This window comes from Lycorma delicatula, chromosome 3, assembly GCF_047948215.1.
Source record: "Lycorma delicatula isolate Av1 chromosome 3, ASM4794821v1, whole genome shotgun sequence".
Taxonomy (NCBI): domain Eukaryota; kingdom Metazoa; phylum Arthropoda; class Insecta; order Hemiptera; family Fulgoridae; genus Lycorma; species Lycorma delicatula.
In genome coordinates, this window is record NC_134457.1 from 81,012,155 (window position 1) to 81,035,300 (window position 23,146).

The 23,146-nt window shown below is 31.9% G+C and overlaps 1 protein-coding gene across 4 annotated transcripts in view; it reads right to left on the minus strand.

Annotated features, from left to right (window-relative positions):
- LOC142321733 (SLIT-ROBO Rho GTPase-activating protein 1-like) overlaps positions 1 to 23,146 on the minus strand; it is a 478,347-nt gene that overhangs the window by 187,904 nt on the left and 267,297 nt on the right. The gene's annotated exons all lie outside the window — the stretch shown is intronic.

Below are 23,146 nucleotides of genomic sequence, written 5' to 3' on the forward strand. Positions count from 1 at the left end.
AAATTAACGAAAAATTACATTATCTCCCTGATCTAAGTGAATGCACTTATTTAGAGATCTGGAGGCAGCATAGTTAATACCAGAGCTTCAAGAGAGAGACCTCAACGAGTGAACGAGTGTGGTAGTACCTGCACATTTTGCTTTATCAGTCCGCAAGTTTCTGAATGAAAAATTTCCAGAACGTATATTTGGCTGCGATACACCAGCGTCACCAGGTTTGCTACCACGGCCACCACGAAGTCCTGATTTCACCACACCAGACAATTCAGTATGGGGAATAATCAATGCACACGTATCTGCATGTCGCTACACCACAAATGAAAAATTGCGTGATGCTGTGGGGGACGCCTTCCGTAATGTAACACCAGAAATGCTCCGTCGCATGTCATAGAGGGCGTAGCGACGTATGGAATTAGGCGTGCAACATGAGGACGAACACACAGACCCACTGTACCATTAAAATTAATACTATGTATCAACTGAGTAAATTAAATAATTTATTATTATATCGCATTTTTCATTTATAACTCATTAAAAAGTTTTAGTACTACTTTAGGGGGTACGGTGACTTCCCAACAAGCTGTAAAGCTGAATGATAACGTAGAATCAAATTTATTCCTAACTTCAGTGTAGATCAACGAAATACCTAAGCTGACAAGAAAGTCTAATAAGTCTGGGACCTTTGTCGGATCCGACAGCCGGTACATAGTTGCATCCTGGAGATGTTGGTAATGCAATTTCTTAAAGCTCTTCTCGGAGTCGAAATGACCCTAGATCCCCAAAGAAGATGCTTCGCACTACAATCACCTCCTGCAATAAAACGGGTCCAAACGTCGAAAGGAATTCAGACAAAACGTCATCCCTGATCACATGATGGGGAAGACAGTAGATTGCACACAATCTTAAAGGTCCAATCCAGTAAAGGATCTTAACTGAGGTTGCCTGTTTGTGATCGATGCTGTACTCCGATAACGGATGATTCTTTGTAACATTTTTGAAGGATATTGCAGTAAACACTACGGGCCTTAACATCTGGGTGGTTAGTCGTGAGACGGGAATAATTACGGTTAGTGAAGTGTATTTCTGAAATTAATATAGCAAACAAATGATTCCGTAATCATCAATTCTTCTAGTTCCTGACGTCGATATGCGAGGTCATTCATGTTCCAGGCAGCAATCCTGAGGAATCTAGCCATCAAGAGGAACTTTTTTGTAATCGGTTCTAAATTCAGTTTAGTAAATTGGTGGAAATTATTCGTTTTTAATTAGGCACATACTTTTAAGGAATTGAAAAAAGAAATAATTTTTGGAAAAAAAATACATTATGAGATTAGATTTTTTAAATCGGTTAATCAATTACTTTTCTGATTTCCATGAAACATGTATTTTTAATATCTCTATGAAATAATAATATACATTATTTATAATTTACACGTACGCATTTTCATCGTTACGTAACCCTAATATATATTGCCTACACCTGCATATTCATCTGATCACGATTACATAAATTAATGTCAGTGAAAACAACTCGATACTTTTACGGAATAGAAGCTCTACGGCTAAATTATATGTAATTTTTATGACTGCGTCTTTTCTGCCTGCGTGCTCTAAGCTTAACATAAATTTTTGTTATTTCCTCTTAGCAAATCAATTTTCCTAGGGGATAAAAAATGTCATATATATGATATATAAAAATCATATCATCTCTACTTTTATAAATGTTATATATATTTTTTTAAATGTGAAAACCTTTAGGCCAAATTAATATCTACTAGACGACTTTTTCTTGCATTTCATTATTTAAAAAAAAAAATTACCTAACATAGATTATTACAATTATGGATAGTAACATAATCAATATATATTATGTATCACTCAGTAATTCCTCTACTCCTCGGGTTTTTTTGAGTTTTTTTTTTTAAACAAAAATATAGTTCGTTTTTTTTGTATAAAATATTTTACATTAACTTCCGCTTGTTACACGTAGACTACCGCTGAAGGCAATAGGGAAAGTTCATTGAAATATGTTATCGTAAATAATGGCTTAAATTCACACAAGGAGGAAGGATAATATAATACACGCTTTAGTAAGGAAATTATTTATAATAAAGGAAACGAGAGAAAATAATAAAAGTATTAAGGAATATTATACATAGAGTTTTTCAGACTGGAACATGAGGATGATCAATTAAAGAAAGAATTGCATTAGTAAAGGTTGAATTTGGAATTAAACAGATGTGAAACGATAGATCTGAGAAACGGGTAGCCGGATAAAGTTAAGATACATAAGGAAATGTGGTCTGGAATGGAAGTACAAGAATAGTACGAGAAAAAGCAGTAAATAATCCATCACTAGTTCCTGGATACCGGTTAAAGGGGAAAAAGAGAGGGTAAGCAGCCTACTTTATTTAATTTACTCCTTACACAAATATACAAAAATTATTAGTTTTTTTTATAAATCAAGAAAAGAATCTACACAAATAACAAAATTTTAAAAAGTTCAATGAAATAAAGGTAATAAAGGATAATTAATTGCAATATTAAAACGAAACTAATACTGACATATTTTTTGATGATGGATTTGTCCGTCACAACATTGTAATATTTTTTAATCAGCCGTTGGCATGTAACAACACACCCAAACCGTTAATTAAAAAGTAAACACATCAAAAGTAACTGCTTTGTCTATCTAACGCTGTCCACACTTAGGAAGACTCAATAACGACAGATTTCAGTGCCTCTATCTTCTAGAAAATTATCTGGTTTAACGGTTAATTTAAGTACTGATTAAATATTGTTCGATTATTTAATTATATTTTATGCTGTTTCGGTATTAAAAAATACAGAATAGTTAATTATTATTATAAACCTAGCTTACATGCTACTACCAGTATTTGTTTTGCTCCACAGTTATCTTTAATTATATAAAACAAACGTCCTGCAGTAAAAAGATCATAAACTATAAAATGAAATAATAAAAACTACTATAAAAATTAAAAAACACGACAGCCAAAAAATCGAAAAAAAGAAAAGTGTGGAAATAAAGGACAAATCATCTTTATGCAATATTTAAATAAATAAAATAACGGGTGACCAATCAACTTACAGACAGTTTTAATTTATTTAAATATATTTTTCACGTTGTAGAAAAAGCATTTAAGGTTGTCTTTTGATTAAGTTCTCACCAGGTGTTAGGTCTTACATCGATAACAAAAGTTTTGTCTTTTAACGAAAATATTTAAATGCAGTCGTGGTGGGGGGGGGCACTGAATAGTAATTTTCCTATATTAAAAAGCTCTGAATAGTAATTATTCTACATTAAAGACGGATGAGATGAGACGGATGGTGAGAACTTAATTATTACACAATCTTAAATGCCTACTATTTCTACGACGTGAAAGATATATTTAAACTAATTAAAACCGTCAGAAAGATTGGTCACCATTATTTTACTTATTTAAATGTTGCATAACGATGTTTAGTCCTGTTTCAAACCTAGTTTTTTTTTCTAGTTCGATTTATTATCTTTTTTTAGTTCAATTATTTTTTTTTTCTTTTTTGGCAGTCGTGTTCGTTAATTTTTGTAATTGTTTATTAATATATTCACATAATAAATATATTATTATTATGTATATAATCAGCTATTAGTGAATATCGAGAAAAATTCACGATTCGATAACTTATGGATATAACGTATTTAACGTACTGAGCCAAATGAGGATACTGTAAATATTTCAATTCATTTAATTAAAAGACGTATAGCAATCTAACATACAGATATCTCAAGCGATTGAGTTCCTCGAGAGACTTTTTTTCGTGCGGATCATACAGCAATTTTCTGGCAGCCAAAGAATAAATGGCTAAACCCTCAGATTGTCTCACGCGACCCAGTACTATGTAGCACTGGCCTTTCGCAAAGATGTGTACTCAGATCGACGACAGCTCTATCACTCTTTCTCTCTTTTTTCTCTTTAACCTCCGGAAGCACCGTAAGGTATTATTTCAGAGGATGACACTTATGAATGTAAATGAAGTGTGGTCTTGTGCAATCTCAGGTTTACCATTCCTGAGATGTGTGGTTAATTGAAACACAACCACCAAAGAACACCGATATCCATAATCTAGTATTCAATTCCGTATAAAAGTAACTGCCTTTACTAGGAATTGAACTTAACATGTTTCGACTTCGAAGTCACCTGATCTGCGATGACGAGTTCACCACGAGATCAATCCGGTGGGTACAACACTCTGTCTAAGGTATTCCCTCGGATTAAATGCACAGTCACAGCCCAGAACAATATTAAGGGCAGCCATTCCACTCTGCACTGTCCCCCTAAACCATCAAATTTGACAGTAGGGGGCTCGATCTTCAATCCGACGCCGACAGCATTACCTCTAATCGTACTCTCATCAAACTCTAAAAAGACGTTTGTAGGTAATCGCAGGGTTCAAGCTGGTCTCGGCGTAGTGCAGGCCACTCGACGTTTCTGAGTATATCAGTAATTTTTGTTCTGGTTTGGTTCCAACGTGATTTTGTATTAGCAAAATACCCCGTTTAAATTCTGAAAATCCGAAGATTGGTCGCGAAGATATTACGTTTCCGAATAATCGTGATGTGATAGATTAAGAGATTACCTGATGAATACAAAACTTAGCCTTCAACCTACTAACAAATCCCCGTTTGAATTTTGAAAATCGGACGATTGTTAAAAGAGATTATGAAAGGATCCCATTGCACCTCCTAAAACAGCGCCCCAGGGAAACCCTGTTGTCACCAGCTCATGGTGATAATTGGTCAAGCCTCGCACGAGGTGCTCGCATCACAAATACAAGCAATTCATCTGAAACCTAAACAAAAACAACCAAAGTAAAACAAGAAAACTAAATTTCTAAGAATCATAATCGACTGTCTATTAAAAAAAAAAATGTTCGCTCTTTATGTAAAAATAGGGAACAAAAGGATGATTTACAAAAGCAAAAAAAGGATGATTAATAGAGGAACCGACTGGGCGCTGGACATGTGACAATGGAAGAAATAACAAACGAGAAAGCACTGTGAAATGATGGAAACGTTAGTCATCATCGACAAAAATGTAGGTTACTTTTTTTACTTTCCTGCCATCATACCTCGTTACCACATATATGTCTAATTTAATATCGGCGGGCGATAACGGTAGCAACGATGCGAGCGGAGAGCACAGTATACGGACGCGTTGCTACAAGCATCACTCCAACCGCGCAGTTCTTCCAACATAGCGGCGCTGCAGCCCCACCACTCTCAGGCACCAAACAAAGAGCGTTCACCACGACAGTGACCACAATTCAACGTCGACCACCACCTGAAGAAGTTGGAAGAAGAAAAAGGTCCCTGGCCGGCTCAACGTGGGACCTCCCGGCGGATGCCAACATCCCCGCCGGAGCAGCAGGCCTGGCCGGCCCGCCGAGGGAGCCGCTGGACGAGACGCTACATTCCCGCTCCAGCTCCAGCTCGCCGGGCTCAGCAGCAAGAGCCGGCCCAGCGTGGGAACGCTCGGGGAGAACCACCTCGGCCACGCCGGCGACCCGACACTGTGGTGCTCTGGGGGGCCACCACTGCCACGCTGTAGTGAGGACCCAACAGCCGCTGACAGAAAGCCCGGTCGGACTTCAATGGACAAACCGCAACTCCCCAACTTGGAGATCAGTTTCCGGATCCAACAGCTCTTCTCAGAGCTAATGCAAAAAACGGCCCTTTTCAGGGCAACCGTTATGAATTACGTGCCGTCGAAGCCATTCGGCGACAACCTCTAGAGGTATGCTGCAATAAGTAGAATATGTTAATCAATCAAAAAATGGAATATGTTTTTTTTGCATTTATCGACGTTTCATGACCCAGGAACCTCACTCAAAAACGTAGGGGTAATGTTCGTACGTACGGGTGTTGACGTAATTGACACAGAGAGGGTGGTGGTGGGGCGACCAGTACCATCACAAGGCGGGTGTCAGTATCCCCTACGGGGGTCAGAATGGTAAAATTTGGGGTCAATATCTCCAGGGGGTGGTGTAGATAGTTTCTTTGGGGTAAATTTTCTCAAAATTTTGCCAGCTCGTTTCATACTTACATAAAAAAAAATTGCCCCCAAATGTTTCCTGTTCCCAAAATAACGAAAAAAGCTAATTTTTATTTATCGCATACTTTTTACGTCTTCGTAAGCACAGTAGTAGTGGAAGCGAATCAAAAACAATACTCTGGAGTGGAGGAGCCGACAACGTTTACAAATATCAATTTTTTTAATCTTTTTAACTCTTTCATGTTTTATTTTTCCCACTGCATAAGAATAAACAATGTCAGGATAGTATAACACCTTTCTTGTCAGTTTTTTTTAATAAATACTAAAGTAGAAAGAAATGACCATTCTTTTTATTCTCCTACATCAATTGTATAATTAAGGCCCTAACCATCTTCTCATTTAAGTATGTAATTTACGAGTAAGAACGGCCTCGAAAAAAAAATAATAGGTTCACAAATCAAGACAATAAAATAAGTACATAAAACTATCAACAACTATAAATTAATACGTAACAGTATCATAATATTTTAATGGTTAATAAAGAGTAAGATTATATTTTATATTACTTGAGAGGAAATTTATAAAGTCCTTAGCAAGTCTTTATAAAGAATAGTTCCAAGAAAGAAAATAATTGGTAACCACAAGAGTACACGGAATATGAAGATAATGCTGTCAATTTTCTATTATTGAATCGTATTCAAACTCTACTGCCTACTATATATCCTTTGTCATATTAATTAAATCTATAAAAAAATATCTCACGGAAAATCGATAAAACTATGGAATCAATTATAACGACATAATTTACAAAGACCATTACAAGTAAAACTTTATGTATATTCCTGGTAATCTGTAATATTGTACTACATGTAGTAAAAGCAGTCCACAGTCAACTGTTTTTACTTTTTGTCATAATTTCATTGTATCATTTGTATTTCAATAATAATTAGCCTAATGTATTCTCGATTTATGCCGGTTCTCTTTTAGGTTTTCTTTTTTCCAAACATAGTATAAAATTATTGCAGTTGCTTACTACACTAAGAGCGAACTAACCGACATTAATGAAAATTGAAAGACTGATTTACTATAACAATGAAATCTAATCGGTGCTGAAATAATCACGTATTATTAAAAACGCATTTTCATTCTTCCGGAAAAAAGTTGATAGAATTAAAACCAGTAAAAATTTCAGTAACATTTATAAGAAATTTTTTTAGATTTTAAACGAAGGCATTTATAAACGATCGATCACATGTGCAATTACAAAAAAAGAATTTGGAATTTTGATCAGAGTATCTCTTTCCTGATAACAGACAAAGGCAAATGGAAGGGATTACCGGATCACTTATAAAGTCAGAAAAAATGATTGCTGTTTAAGGTATGTACTTAATTTAATCATCATTCGCATAACTACAAGAACTACATCTAATTTATGGACAAAATAACACTGCGAGACGTGATAAAATTATTTATTTTTTTTATTAAAAATTTATGAAACGAATTCAATAAATATATCATTTTTAGAGCAAACTAGCCGGTTAGTCTTCACCCGCCCTACCCGACAAGCTAGGGAGATCTGCCACCTGGACACCACTGTGTCCATTATCCTCATGTTTGTGAAAATAATATTGATAAATAACAAGCCTTTGCAATTTATAAAAAAGATCAATGTACTTCAATTTCTTCAGAGTAACAGTTTGGTAAGCACAGGAGTTGAAACTTTTATACGGATTTTAATACTAGATCGTGGATACCGATGTTCTTTGGTGGGTGGGTTTCAATTAACCACACATGTCAAGAATGGTCGACCTGATACTGTAAAAGACTACACTTCATTTACACACATACATATCATCCTCATTCATCCTCTGCCTTCGTACGGGGAAAAACATATTTTGTGTCGTTCTTAGCGTTATCCAACAAACACCAAGACGAAGTGCCTGTGAAGAACTTCGTTTCTCTCTTTCTTTCTCACGCTCTTCCTCTCTCTCTCTAAAGTAACCGAAGGCAGTGTGCAACGTCGCGGTGTCTCGCACACACGGTAATGTGTCTGGCTATGTGTGAATGGCTATGTTAGCTGAGCCGCCGCGCCGTGTACCGTCGTACCTTCAAAGCAACTTTCATATTGATGAAAGGTCGATTATCGATTCGGAAGAGATATCGAAAAAGACAAAGGAGACATTTTTTTGTAAAAACTTTCATTCAGAATACTTCAAACGGTCTCCGAATTCGATTTTATCAACGGCTTGCCCATAGTAAAACTGAAAATCAATAAGGATCATATGCCGGTTGTTACCGCAAGCTATTAAAACAGCCACCATGTTGAAACGGTGAAAAATTTCGTGACGCTAATAGTATTAATGTTCTTTCCAGGTATAAAAACTATGTTCATGATAAATCTCAGATCATCGGTAGTTTTTGCGAGAATGACTAACGGACTCACAAAATCCATTTTTATATATATGCGAGTACATCAGATAATTTCATTTTTTAAAACTTTTAATAAATTATACCCCTAGTTAGTAACGCAATTCAAATATTACCCTGCAATTTATTTATACACAGATAATAATACAATTTGATGAAAAATTATAGTTTATAATGCTTCTTCAAATTTTGACTTTTTGAAGTAAGCTTCAAATCAAAACTTAATAATTTACTAATCGGTAATATGATGCCGATTCAAAAATTCAAAATGTAAAGAAAACTAAAGAAAAAAAAATAGCATTAGGTTTCAAACGTTTTACTATTAAGCGCAATTTTTAAAATCTATATTAAATCTGTTAATTTAATTTTCATTTAAAATGTGCGGATGTTTAGAAAGAAACGCATAAATTAGAAAAATAAGTTCTGAAGAAACGCAAATGGTTTTTTTTTTTACACTGTGTCTTGATAAAAACGGTAAAAAGAACGAAGAAAGATGAGAAAAGAAGATTACTTTCCGACGTGAGTTAAAGCTCCTCTGTGGAATGAAGAAGACATATTTTTTTAACGTAGTTTGCAGTCCATTTTTTTCTTTCACTATCCCGGATCTATATAAATACATGGGAAAGTTTTTTTGATAAGTCAAAAAAAATTACCTACTGGATTTTTACAATCTCTGTTTCACACCCTAACGAGTCCATTAGAACAAGAAACCCTCAAAAACACTTTTCCGGGGGATATATGTATGTATGTTCTTCAGACTGTATGAAATAATTATGTTTAAACTTGGACCATACTATCTATATATATGAAAATTTTGTGTTAAATTTTGGTTTAAATTTTCCAGAAGGCTGGGAGAAATTTAGAATTCTTTTTCGACTTTTGTGGTTTAAAAAAACGTACTTAGAAAAAAAAAGTAGCGCATAGGTAGAACATATTTAATTCATTTTCTTTAAATTAAATAATAGTTTAAATGAAAATATTTCATGGGTAAATCTAGAAATCGTTACAGAAACATGTTTTCGAAAATAAATGTTCAATTTCTTAATGCCGAGAAAGAGTGACAAATCAGTTGCAAGTTTTTTTAAAATAATTTCGCTCAGAAGGTAATTAATTATTCTTGAAAAATCCAAAACTAATGATGATGACAATAACAATTGAACATATTGTTGGATCGTCAAACAGATCACAAACATACTTTACTGATTAAAAGGTATTCTGATAAATATTAATATTTTGTTAACACAAACGGTGATCAAGGAAACTTCCTCTGCAAAAAAAAAAAAAAAAAAAATAGATGAATATCTAAATCTGTGTGATAAAACTAAGGGACTAGAAATATATTTTAAAAAACCTGAGAAAAAACTGCGTTACAAAACAAACAAAAAACCGCTAACACTATAAATAATGGAAGAAGATTTAATCAGACTAAAGGAGAAAAGACATTTTAAAATAACTTTTTAGATTCATGCAACTTCAATAACAGACTCCTTTCCAATATTGAGCGTAGGAGTTACAATCCCTGAGGGAAAATGACGTGCTTTAAGGGTATATAACAAAGTTACCTGTAGAAATAAAATCCTTAACATAAAATAATTTTATTAGAAAAAGAATCTCACGTGATTACTCTTTAATCTCAAGTAATTTAAATAATACAATCATAATAGATAAATTAATTAAAAATATACAATATATACGGAGTGGGCGGGAAGTCCCTTTAAAATATAATAAACCAACTTAAACGGGCTCTACTGCTACCAATTCTCATCGCTGATATCGCATACTGCTACTGGAAAAGGTGGAGTGGATAAACCTTGATGGGGATTCGTGGTTGGTTTGATGAGCTTAGTCGTAGTCGAGAGTGGAATGATGGCGGATACGGGTGCGTTCACTGTCGAAGAGCGTCTACCGGCGTGTGTGCGAGTCGACGAACGTTCATACACTGGTTAAACACTGAAGAAATTACGAATGACTTCTTTATCAGTTTTGTGAAATCATCACTAACACGGCAAACGTTACTGAGATGTGAGAATAAGGTTTTTGCAACGGCAAGTGTTCTTGATGCGCCACATTGTAAAAGGCCCAGCACTCGAGCTGAGACGTGTGCTGCTGTGGGGGCATCGATTCAACGATTACCGATAAAATCAACGCGTAAACGTTCTGCAGTGTTGGTCTCGCATTGTCGATTCCAAGATCGACAATGCGAGACCATATGCAGAAGGACTTATCACAGTTTAATGAGTTGAGTGACAATGGCCTTGATAGAACGTGTTTATGAATGTCGGTTATTGTTCGAACGCTTTCCGAGAACAAACGATAGAAAGAATGTCATGTCCTAAAATGTAAGATTTATCGAAGCTCTCGTAACTGAAATATTTATTTTCTGAATAAAAGAAAATCCTCACATGTTTGAGGCAATCGAACAACATCCGCCTAATGTTATGATTTGGGCTGGGATGACAGCTGAACATCTACTTGGTGCTTATTTTTTTTCGATGCCGCAGTAAGTCAACACAGTTATGTAAAAAAGAGTGGTTGCTTCCAGAATCAATGGCAAAAGGGATCGTCGACATCATTACATTTCAGCAACACTGTGCTCCACCGCATTTTGCTTTGAATGTCCGCAAACCCCTCGATGAAATTTGTCTGAATCGCTGGATAGGACGCGGGTCAGAAGAATTACCGGCTCCATTTTGCCTTGGGCAGCCAGAATCCCTGCCTCAGCACACCTGAAAATGCACTTTCGTGTTTTGTAAAAGAGATCAGAAAACGCAGAAACGTCAAAAACAAGTAGCACCAAGACGCTGTTCGATCAGCATTTCAAATGATTACCACTGAAATGCTGTTGGGATAAACAATCGGACATGGAGGCTGTTATTTGAACACGAAGGAACCCCCACAGACATTTAAACGACCGAAGAAAAGGTTTTCGTATATGGAATTCGCCTTCCAACAAATTTCTCCTGATATTCACGTCGAGCAGCTTCAGAATTTCCGTTACAAAATCCATAAACAGAAATTATATCGGCATATTCCTCATTAGAAAATTGAAACGGAATTTTTACACTACGATACGAAAACACTACACTTTCTTTATCTGTATGATAATTCATGACAACAGATTCAAACGAAGTACACAGTTTTCATTGACAAACTGTTAATATTCCCAAAATATAAAATTTTTTTTTTTTTAATGTTTCTATTGAAACATACACTTTATATTAGTGTTTTTACGTAATAATTTCGTTTTACCTGTGTAAATTATTGAATATACACAGCTAAAATATTGTTTTATAAATTTTGTATTTCTTCTAAAATTATTTTCAATAATTAGCGATTTTATTTTTAAAATGAATGTTTATTAGGTATAGAATAATATGATTTTCCGTTTATTTTTCTTCAATAATTCTGTCTGTTTTGCGTCAATAAAAGACCGATTTTTATTTACTATTTATTACCTTTATGTACATTAATTTTCAGAGAATTTAATTCTCTGAAAATTTTTTACTAAATCTTCCACATTTATTAGTCACTTAACAAAGCTATTGTACTATAAACCTAAAAAAATTGTTTTCCGACTCTGAATTTTGTGTTTTACCTTGGATATCACAAAAACTAACTACTGGAGTTACAGTTCTGTGACCTGTTTTATTCTACTTCTCCGCTCAAATTGCATACGAAACCACCAACTTTACTCCTAAATTTGTGTCTCAAAAATTACAATAGGGTTCCATTTTTATTAGAAGAGATGAAATCCAGGCGAAATCTTTCGCTAGCAGTAACTAGAAAACAAAGAGTTTCCACATGTTTATATGAACGTTTTTCATTATTTTCATCAGGAGAACATGTCCAGGAAGTTATCAGTTTCTTCACTCTGTGGTACATATATATATATATTTTTTTTTTTCAATTGAAAAAGGTAAATTATTTTTGATAACACGAGTAAAAAAAATGTCTATAGCAAATTAAAAATAACCATAATTTTTTCCGGCGAAAAAAGGTGTTTAATTTTTTTTAAATACTGCACTGAAATAACACAGAAAGTGAAAAATCATGAACAAAAAGATACAAACCATTATTTACTTTTTTCTATCGAAAGAAGTGAACATTGCCCATATCCGCGCAAAATAATTACGGAATAGATTTAAGAGAAAAAAACTTTCGGAAAAAATGATCACTTCAGATTTTCTACCTTTAAACTTAAGAGTTCCTAGCAAATAGAACTACCATCTTATACTTTTACGATATTGTAATAATAATAACAGTTACATAATTAAGTTATTATTACACAAGTAAAACCGCAACACAAAAGATTTTGAAGTACTCTTAAAATGTTAGAAGCACACTTCTCCACTTTAACCATCTACTTTAATTAAAAAACTGTTTAGAAACTTAAGCAATAAGTTATAAATTGGACTTGTAGTCAATCAAACGATATTGTACCTCACGTCCTACGGATAGTTTATAATCAGAAACAACAGCAAAAAAAACTTGATATTGTCTTGATATTTGAATTTTACGGATAAAACGCTTTACGAAGTCATAAATTGACAACTAAATGCAAAATTTTGTAACACGAAATAAATATTAAAAATTAAAAAAACACTGCCAAAAAATCATTACTGACAATCACTGCTATTAAAAGAGCTAGTGGGTGACATCTTGGTATAGCGGGCGGCGTATAGTTGTGCATATTACGTGCGATAGAGATAGACAATAGGACGGTGGAACAGTTACATAGTGATTCCTTTACGAAAACATCTCGTATAGCTCCGTACACTTAATATACAGTACATTGTCAAAGTTGTTAGAATAGTTAACAGCGCGGTAAGCCAGCCATCAGCCTATGTGCACAGCGATACGCCGCCCGCTATATATAGTACATAATTTTGTTTTTAAATTTATAAACATACATACATATATATTTATTTATTTAAATATATCATTATGACACTCCCGGTAACGTAAAGATTCCAACGCGAGGTCATACATCTAAATCGGTTGAACTGCTACGGTGGAACATACACTCCTTTCTGATCCTTTTCTGGTGTGGTGAACATATACACTCCTTTCTGGGCTTAGTCATTTAACGAAGTTATTGTACTTCAAACTTAAAAAATTGTTTTTTACCACCGAAGTTTTCTGTTTTACGTTGGATACATACACCGTAAATATATTAAATTCGTTTTTGGGCAGTCCCATAAAAATTTCAAAAATAAAGATTTCAAAACGTTCTTTTTGTTGTATAACGAAGGTAATTCTGCTTACCAAAATTTGTGTTAAGTAATTTTTAACGAAATTTGAAGTCTTAAACCCGAATTTACAAACACTTTGAATTTATATTAGATCCAGCAACAAATAATGTAAGTTGTCAAATTAGGAACAAGTTACACCAATCTTAAAAAAATCGCCGCAATTCTACATTCAATAATCTCAACAAAAAAAACCCAGAAAAATCGATTTTTTTAATCAGATATTTTAAGATTAAATAGAAGTTATTTTTAAAATATTTTGAAATTATAAGATTTTTTTTATCGGTAACCTTGACAATATCTTCTAGACATTACCTTTTCTAGTATTCCGCTTCTTTCTCTTCTTTTTAAATCAATACCAATGACCAGTTAAGTATATGTCTGATAGTATCTCTTATTTCCCGTACATTACATCACAAAGAGCTGTGCAATAATAATAACAATAAAATAATAATAATAAAATATTACGACCAGTTAAAGAATAAAAACGAACATTTATGAGGTCAATGAACTAAACTCAGTTAAATACGGCATACCTGTACATATTTTTCGTAAAATAACAATTTTAAGTTTTTTTTTTACTTCCATTATGATACTTTTAACCAATATTAAATAAATAATGAGCTACGCAGATGAAACTCAGGTATGGAATAATAGACTAAAGAAAACAAAATCGTAGCATATATATATATATATATATATATATATATAAAACTTGTGCTATTAAAATTTCTAAACCCATCAGGACAGGATGTTTATGTATTAAAGAACATTCATTCAAAATTTTCCGTTAAACTGTTTTCTGTTTAAAAACTGGATTAAAGGTATGACAGGAACATTAAAAAAACGAAATATCCCTCTGTGCCAACGTTGTCAATCAAGACAGAATAATTTACAATGCAGACAAACCATAACTAATTCATCAATTCTGTCAAGCTTAACAATGAAGTAAAATTAATAACAAAATTGCATCAGTAATAAGTATACGGAGGATTAATATTCCTTAACAATTATTTAACACAAATGGAGATTTTTTTAAAAATGATTAAGTAAAACTAAATTTAGAGTTATTTACTGCGTAAATTTTATATATACACAGTGATTCATATGTAATAAAACTTTCAGATAATGTTCAAGTGGTAAAAATAAAGAAAAATGTTCGTATAAATATAGGTTCGAAAACGCTTCATCACAGAGTATCGACTAGCGAAAGAATTTGCCGTTATTACTGCGCCTTCGGTAAAATTAAGCCAAATTCTAATTCTTGGGACCCAAATTAAGGAATAAATAAGTAATTTTGTATAAAATATGATCTAAAAAAAAGGTCCCCGAACTGTATATTTAGTAGTTTTCGAGAAATCAGGGTTAAAAGATAAGAGATTAGAGGCGAAAACCATACAATTTCACTTAAATAAATAAACGTAACATAAATGACTTTGTTAAATCGGTAATAAATACATATAAATTTTAAACAAAACTTGTACAGAATTTGATTCTGAGTAAAATTAAATGAATAAAGTTCATAGAAACTTATTTACAAACGTAAGAACCCGAAAGTTAATTTTAAAAACAAAACATATCACAATGTGACAGATTTTAACTAGGTACAAAAGAAACAAAATTTCAATATTACAAAATAAAAAAATTAAATATTTTAAAAAGATAGCAAACCTAAAATCAATACTACAGCGGCAGAGTTTTATTATCACTGCCTTTCATTCATAAGGTACTGGGTTTAAACCTTAAAAAAGTCTTCAATGTGACAGATCATATTCATAACCTATTCACTTACAAAAATAGCAGTTCAATAAAATGTTTAATTTACATACAAACACACACACACACACATATATATATATATCACATACTTAAAATATGTTAAGGTACAAATATAATTGTATGCAATTTTCTTAAATGCAGGAAACTGCTTAAAAAAATTGCTAATAAATGATGAAAATAACTAAAATATCAATATCTCAATAATAAGCAAAAAGAGACGGAAATTTTTTAAACCATACAAACATTTCTAAAAATTGCCCATTTATTTCTACGTCAACATTAGTTTATAATTGGTCGTTCAATCGCAAAATTTTTTGAACTATTTACAAACGATTCTATAAAGATTCTTGATAAACGGAACGAGTTTTTTTTAAATATTTCAAAGTGATGATGAAATCAGTTTATTGATAACATTTGGACTAACACTCGGAAATTCTAAAATTTCTTATATAAAAATTTCTTTTAAAAAAATACTCAAATTTCTTATATAAATAATGGAGGGAATTAAATGCCATATTACATACGATTATTTTAATCAGGTATCCCAGAGATCCAATCTTGGCTATTTTACTTTACAGCTCATTAAATAACATTATATCGAATTATGAGTACTGTATTAAGCTGATGCATACAAATGAAAAAAAAAAACAAAACATGCGTTTAAATATCAATATTTGATTAGCAGGTTGGTATGATAGAGACGGTTTAAAGTTGTATCCATATAATTCCATTTTAGTCAATAAATTTCTACTTAATTTGTTAGCAAGAAGTACACAACCTTGAGTACACATTAAGGTACTATGATAACTGAATTCAGAAGATAAGATCCCGATTGAAAGCGTGATGTACATATTTCAGCTTTTTTGTTAACAATATGTTGAATATTCCCATTGAAAATCGGTACAACACGAATTAATTTTACATAGAACTAGCAGATACGGGCAATGGTTCGCTATTGCTAGATTTGAGTATAATATACATAAAGATTAAATGAACACAATTGGAAATTTTATAAAACATTAAAAAACTGAACGTTATGGAACTTCACAAAATTTAACCTTTCACTTTATTCCTTTTCCCCGTTTTTACCTTCCCCTTTTTCCATTTTTTCTCCGCGTTTAAATCGGTCTAGTAGTTTTTTAGTCTATAACGGATACGCGTACGAACATTGCCTTTTATATAAAGAAGAAGAAAGTATGTTTGTTTCTAAATATATCGACACCAGCGCCACCTAGCGAGTATAGTTTTGCAAAAATCTTTCTTTTCACGTAACTATTATATATTCTAAATATGAACCAAATCGGACCGTAAATACAATTTTTCGAAATATCGACCCCAGCGCCGCCTATCGGGTCCAAACTACTTCAGAAACCTTCGCGGGCGTGCGCACAACGTACCAAAGTTTCATCGCTATCTGATGAATGGTATAGGAACGCATACGGAACAAACATTCATTTTTATATTTACGAGTGTATAAGATAAGATAAGATTAAAAATTTGGCTTTTTTGGCTTTTCAAGTAATCATAATTAGTTTTATGATTCTCCGTCACAGGTGTAAAGAAACTTTACTGAATGATTACTTTTTTTTTTAATACCCCGAAATAGATGTTTTCCCGATTTTAATTTTGGTCCTTCTGTAGTTTTACATTTAAGATAGCAATACATTTAGGTAACTAATTCTTTTTTTAAGCAATTAAATTTATTTATTGTTATTATAACTATAACAACGATATATTATTTTAATGTTATTTTCGTTTTGAAGTCACTTAAGTTGACGTAATATTGTTATTTTTCTTTCAATTTTTTATCAGTAGTATTTTTAAGATCATTATTGTAATTGTTTCAATTTTGTAACTATTTTTTTATCTTTTCGCGTGCGCGCGCGCATGTATTTTCTAATAATTTATAGGAAAAATTTGGACTTTTTTAATTTCGCCTTCAAAATATACTAATATTTATTTAAAAAATAAATATTAATTACCATTACTTGTTACACAAAGCTCGAATAAGGACTGATAACGAGTTGCGGTATAGAATGACCAATTTCTTTTCCTTCCCTCCTCAGAAATGTTCATGGCCAAATTACAATTACAATTTCCGGAAAGAGCACACAAAAAAATACGTACTGTGTGTATATGCTGAAAGTTCCTTCAAAGTATATTGATAAATAGTTAAAGAGACCTACAATACGATGCAATTTTCAAATAAAGAATAAAATGAAAAATTAAACCTATAAAAAAGATATATTTTGGTTTTGCATATCAATAATTTTCTAAACCTTCCCTAATCCGATAGTACTCCCAGGAAAAAAAAATAAATATCCTATATTTTTATATGAAGATTATATCGATATTGTTAATAGCCAATTTTTTTTATTAAAAATATATATATATATTTAGTTTATATTAGCGCCATTTATAACGTCTGAACGTATTTTTAAATTGTACAACTTTTCTCATTTCGGTAATTAATTATAAAAAATATCTGATGTGGGCATCACATGACTTCCTTGAACGCCTAAATCACATGAACATAATTGTTTAAAACGAAATATACATAAAATTGAATTTTATCAATAACGTTATTTTTTCATACTTTTTTTTATTATTGAATTTTATTATTTATCGTAATTTTTTTTTTTACAATAAGAAGTTAACAATTATTAATAAATCAATATATTTACATTAAAAAAAATCAGATCTTTTTTTTACATTAAAAAAAAAATTCTGATTCGAACCGATATGCCTTCCCCTTGCAAGAATCCTAATATTTCATTAATTAAAATTTTATTTGGCTACAACTCTGGAACCAATGAAAATAAGTATCACTTATGATATATCGCTGAAAAGCTCTCACTGAGGGCTTGTTATTGCAGTTAAGAAAAATTCCAAAATCCGCGTTTTGAATTTTGGGCTTTTTGAACACTTTAACACTTTTAGTCCAGTCGATTGCAATCAAAAGGGAATGTGCACAACTAGATGTTACAACAGTCCTAAATCCAAAATTTCAACATCCTACGGCTAATCGTTTTTAAGTTATGCGAGTTACATACGTACGTACAGACGTCACGCCGAAACTAGTTAAAATGAATTCACGGATGGTGAAAATTGATATTTCTGTTGAAATCTGAAAACTGAAATTTTTCGCGAACACAATACCTCCTTTACTTCGTACTAGGAAGTAATAAATAATAAAACTAGTAATAATTAATTGATTGATTTAATCAACATTTTAAAATAATTTTAATGACTAAGGGGGGAGGGGGAAATTATAATAATTATCCAAACAAAGGAATTCATTTCTCTTTAAATTTATTTGTATATATTTAAAGAGATATATAACATTTTTTTGTTTTTTTCTAGCTTATAATAACAGATTTCTCGCTAAGAAATTTTAAAACCGGAAAAAAATTTTTTCATTAAAAAACCTTTTTCATAAATTGATATAGTAGTATATAAGGTTTACATACAGTTTAACTCTGATGTACAGTTACTTAAGAATTAGTTACTTAAAAGAACAACAAAAATATTACCTTATGTATAAATTTTCATTAAAAAGAAAAGACCGAGAGAATATCATATTGTAGTATTAAGTAAGAAAAGAGGAAAAAAGATATATATTTTTTAAATTATGTATAGTAAAATAGCAAGAAAATACTGCCACCTGCAGGGACGTAAGTAAATTATTTTTCTTCCTTCTTAACGAAGTTTTTTTTTCTCGTATTTTATTTAAGAAATCAAACCGGACTTATGTAAGACTTTTATAAAAGTATCTTGATAAAAACGCCATTTTCCCCCTGTTATTTCCTTCTGAGACTAACGTTTCAGTGCATTATATTTCATAAAATAGAAAATATCAAGTAATAAATGTTCATTAAATTAAAGAATAATAATAATAAACTTACAAAGGAAATCTTTGTGTAACATCTCATGACAAAGAAAAATTACAAAAATATAACACGGAAACTTTTGTTACAATTATCCACACATTATAATAGTAAAAGAAAATATTTCATCTCCAGCATATTTCAGAATTTATTTACATTTTGAAACCGCTCCAGGACAAGATCGGATAAACAAAATCAATCCTACCATCGCCAACATTTTTACTTCCCCGGCGAATGTAAAAATACTATATCTTTCCCGGTTAAGAATAGCTATATTAAAGAAGTATGTAAGGTGAACGTGTAAAAAATGGGGTATAGAGTATTTTTCCAAATCTTTACGTTTTAGGGCCAAACAAGTACATCTAGACAAAAAAAAAAACAAATGTATGAGTATATATGTATGTGTGTCGCACTGCTTTTGGCCTTATCTACGGAGCTCAAAATTGACCGAACCGATTTTTTTCAAATTTAGCTCAAATATTGTTGTAAATGTGGGATGTTGATCGTATTATTTTTTTTTTAATTTGCTCGGGGGGGGGGGGAGATATAGCAAAAAAAATTTCAACTTTCTTCAAAACGACTTTAGAAAAACTTTACTTTGGGAAATCTGTTAGCAATATAGCATATTAAATAATCAAAAAGAGATTTTTTCAAAAAATCAACCTCCCGCCTCTTAAAATTGAAATATATATTTTTTGTTCCTTTTTGCTCTATCTCCTTTCGGTTTTAATATTTTTTTTTTTTTATGTATTTCATACATCATATACCGGGCTATCAAAAATGTTACACCCCGGACCTTAAAAAAAAAAAATTGTTTTTTAAATTCCTACATTCTTGTTACGGCATTTATTGGAGGGGTTGTTATTTAAAAAAACTTTACTTAAGCAAATTTCTTAAGCTTAACCTATATATGTATATTTTTAATTTTTTTTTTTAAATTATTCCACACCTCTAAAACATATAATACTGTTTGTTTTTTTTTTTGCTTTAATTCTTTTAATTTTTATAATTAAAAAAAATTTTTATTTTCCTTTGTCACTTTAAGGACAATTAAAGTATATGGAGTTCTAAATCCTACAGTATATCCCGGGCATAAAAACATTTTTTTCATTACTATCAAAAAAGTTATACCTTATTTTTCCAATATTTAAAAAAATTATTTTTATAAAGTTATTATTTTTTGTTAGATAACTTCTTTAAAAAATCTTTTTACTAAACTGTCCCCACAAAGTAAAAGAGCCCCAAAATCAAAAAACTTTTTCTTTGAAACTTAGAAATTTTGGTGGTAATTATTATAATCAATAAAAAAAACCATTAAATCGGGTGGGCAAACTAAACTTCCTATGAAAAAAATTTTTATTTTTTTCATTATTAAAATTTATTTTCTTTCAGATTAAAACCAGACTCATATGGAATAATACACCCTCCAAAAAAGAATAAAAATAGTGACATAATACTTGGAAAATTATAAGAGTGTTTCTGAAACGATTAAAAAAAATTAGAAAATCAATATCTTCTGGCACAGCCATCTATTCAATGGTTTTGAAATTTTAACAGAATAGACCAGTGGGAGATACCAGAAGTTCAAGAAGACCGAGATCTTCCAAAAATAATGAAGATATTGCCAGCATCGGAAGATGCCACAATATCAGTTCGAAAACATTCAATCAACTGAGAATTAGCCGATATCACTCCGCAGAATATTGCACGGAACAAAAATGTTTCCTTCCGAAATTGAATTGCCCCTCAAATGGTCTCTCTCTCTCTTTTTCCCTGTTTAGCCTCCGGTAACTACCGTTTAGATAATACTTCAGAGGATAAATGAGGATGATAAGTATGAGTGTAAATGAAGTGTAGTCTTGTACATTCTCAGTTCGACCATTCCTGAGATGTGTGGTTAATTGAAACCCAACCACCAAAGAACACCGGTATCCACGATCTAGTATTCAAATCCGTGTAAAAATAACTGGCTTTACTAGGACTTGAACGCTGTAACTCTCGACTTTCCAAATCAGCTGATGGACCAACCCGATGGGTTCTCTCAAATGGTCTAGAACGATTACGCATTACATCTGGAGTACTACCAATAATTTATAAATACCAATTATTCTGACGATTCCTTCTTGCCTAATTTGTGAATGACTGACGAAGCCAACTTTAGTGGATATGTCAATAAACAAAATGTTCTATTTTGGAGTACAAAACGAACTTTGGGATCGTTTTGGAGCCACAAGTTACACTTGAACGTCTTTTACAGCAGCAAAAAATACCTATGATGTGCTGTTTCTCAACATACAATCATCGAGCCGTTTTTTTTTTTAAGAAAATGGTGTTTCAGTGACAAAGAATAGCGATAGATATCGGCAAATGCTTGAAGAATTTTTCATTATGAACCTTGGAGATGACGTCAAAGATGCCTGGTTCCAATAAGATGGAGCCATGGCTCGCACCAGCAGAGTCACAATGAAGTTCCTTAGGTAAAAATTTGGAAATCGGATAATTTTGATTTTGGATTTTCGTTGGCGTCCAAGGTCACTGGTTTCGGCAACTCCTGATTTTTCTTTGCGGCTATTTGAAACAAGAAGTTCATGTAAATAAGCCACAAAATTTAGAACAGCTTAAACACAACATTCGAGCCGAAATATTGGCAATAATATTAGAACCATGGTTTTAACTATGCAAAATGTGTTAAAAAGAGCCCATATCAGTAAAATCCTCAGAGGTCAGAATTAAAAAGATATTTTCAAAATCTAATTCAATAAATCATGTTTTAACTGAAATTTAATTTCAAGATAAAAAAAAAATTAGGTTAATTTGTAATGTTTTATTAAAAAAAGTGAGAAGTTACTTTTGGCCCACCGCATATTTAAATGTTTCTTACGAAAATGAAAATAAAAATAAAGCATAAATAAAAATAAAAGCAAAATAAAGCATTTTACGAAAATAAAATAAAGCAATATATATATATACGATATATCCTAACCGGAACAAATATTTTTTAAAAATTCTTCTTCTAAATGCCACAAATTTGATTTATACACACATTTCTTAGCCCATTTACTTAAAAAATAATTTTGCCAGTATTTATATATAATAAAATATTATCATGTTAAATATTATCACGTGGGGGAGTTCTAAGTGTGTGAAGAAGAAATAATACAATCTAGTTTTAAAATAGGACTCTATTTTTAAATTTAAATAGCTATTTAAATTTAGACTTGGAATATTTTTATACCATACACTTTATTTATTGCACCGTGTTTGTATACAGTGTATTTGTGAATTCAAAAAAATAATCTTAAAAAACAAAAAAGATGCCGTCTTTACCTTTGACCCAAAGTTCCAGGTTCGAGTCACGGTCAGACGTGGTATTATTCATAGCTACAGAATTCATTGTCATCCACCCCAGTGACTATTATTTGGGCATAAGCCTGTTGTTATTTTAAATAAATAAAAATGTTGAAGTCGTAAGATTTCGACTTTTTTTCTGGAAGTTTAACCTTTCTTTTTCCTGTTTAACCTCCGTTAATTACCGTTCACATAATACTTCAGAGGATGAATGAGGAGGATGATATGTACAAGTGTAAATGAAGTGTAGTCTTGTATAGTCTCAGTTCGAATATTTCTGAGATGTGCGGTTAATTGAAACCCAACCACCAAAGAACACCAGTATCTACGATCTAGTATTCAAATCCGTATAAAATTAACTGACTTACTAGGACTTGAACGCTGGAACTCTCGACTTCCAAGT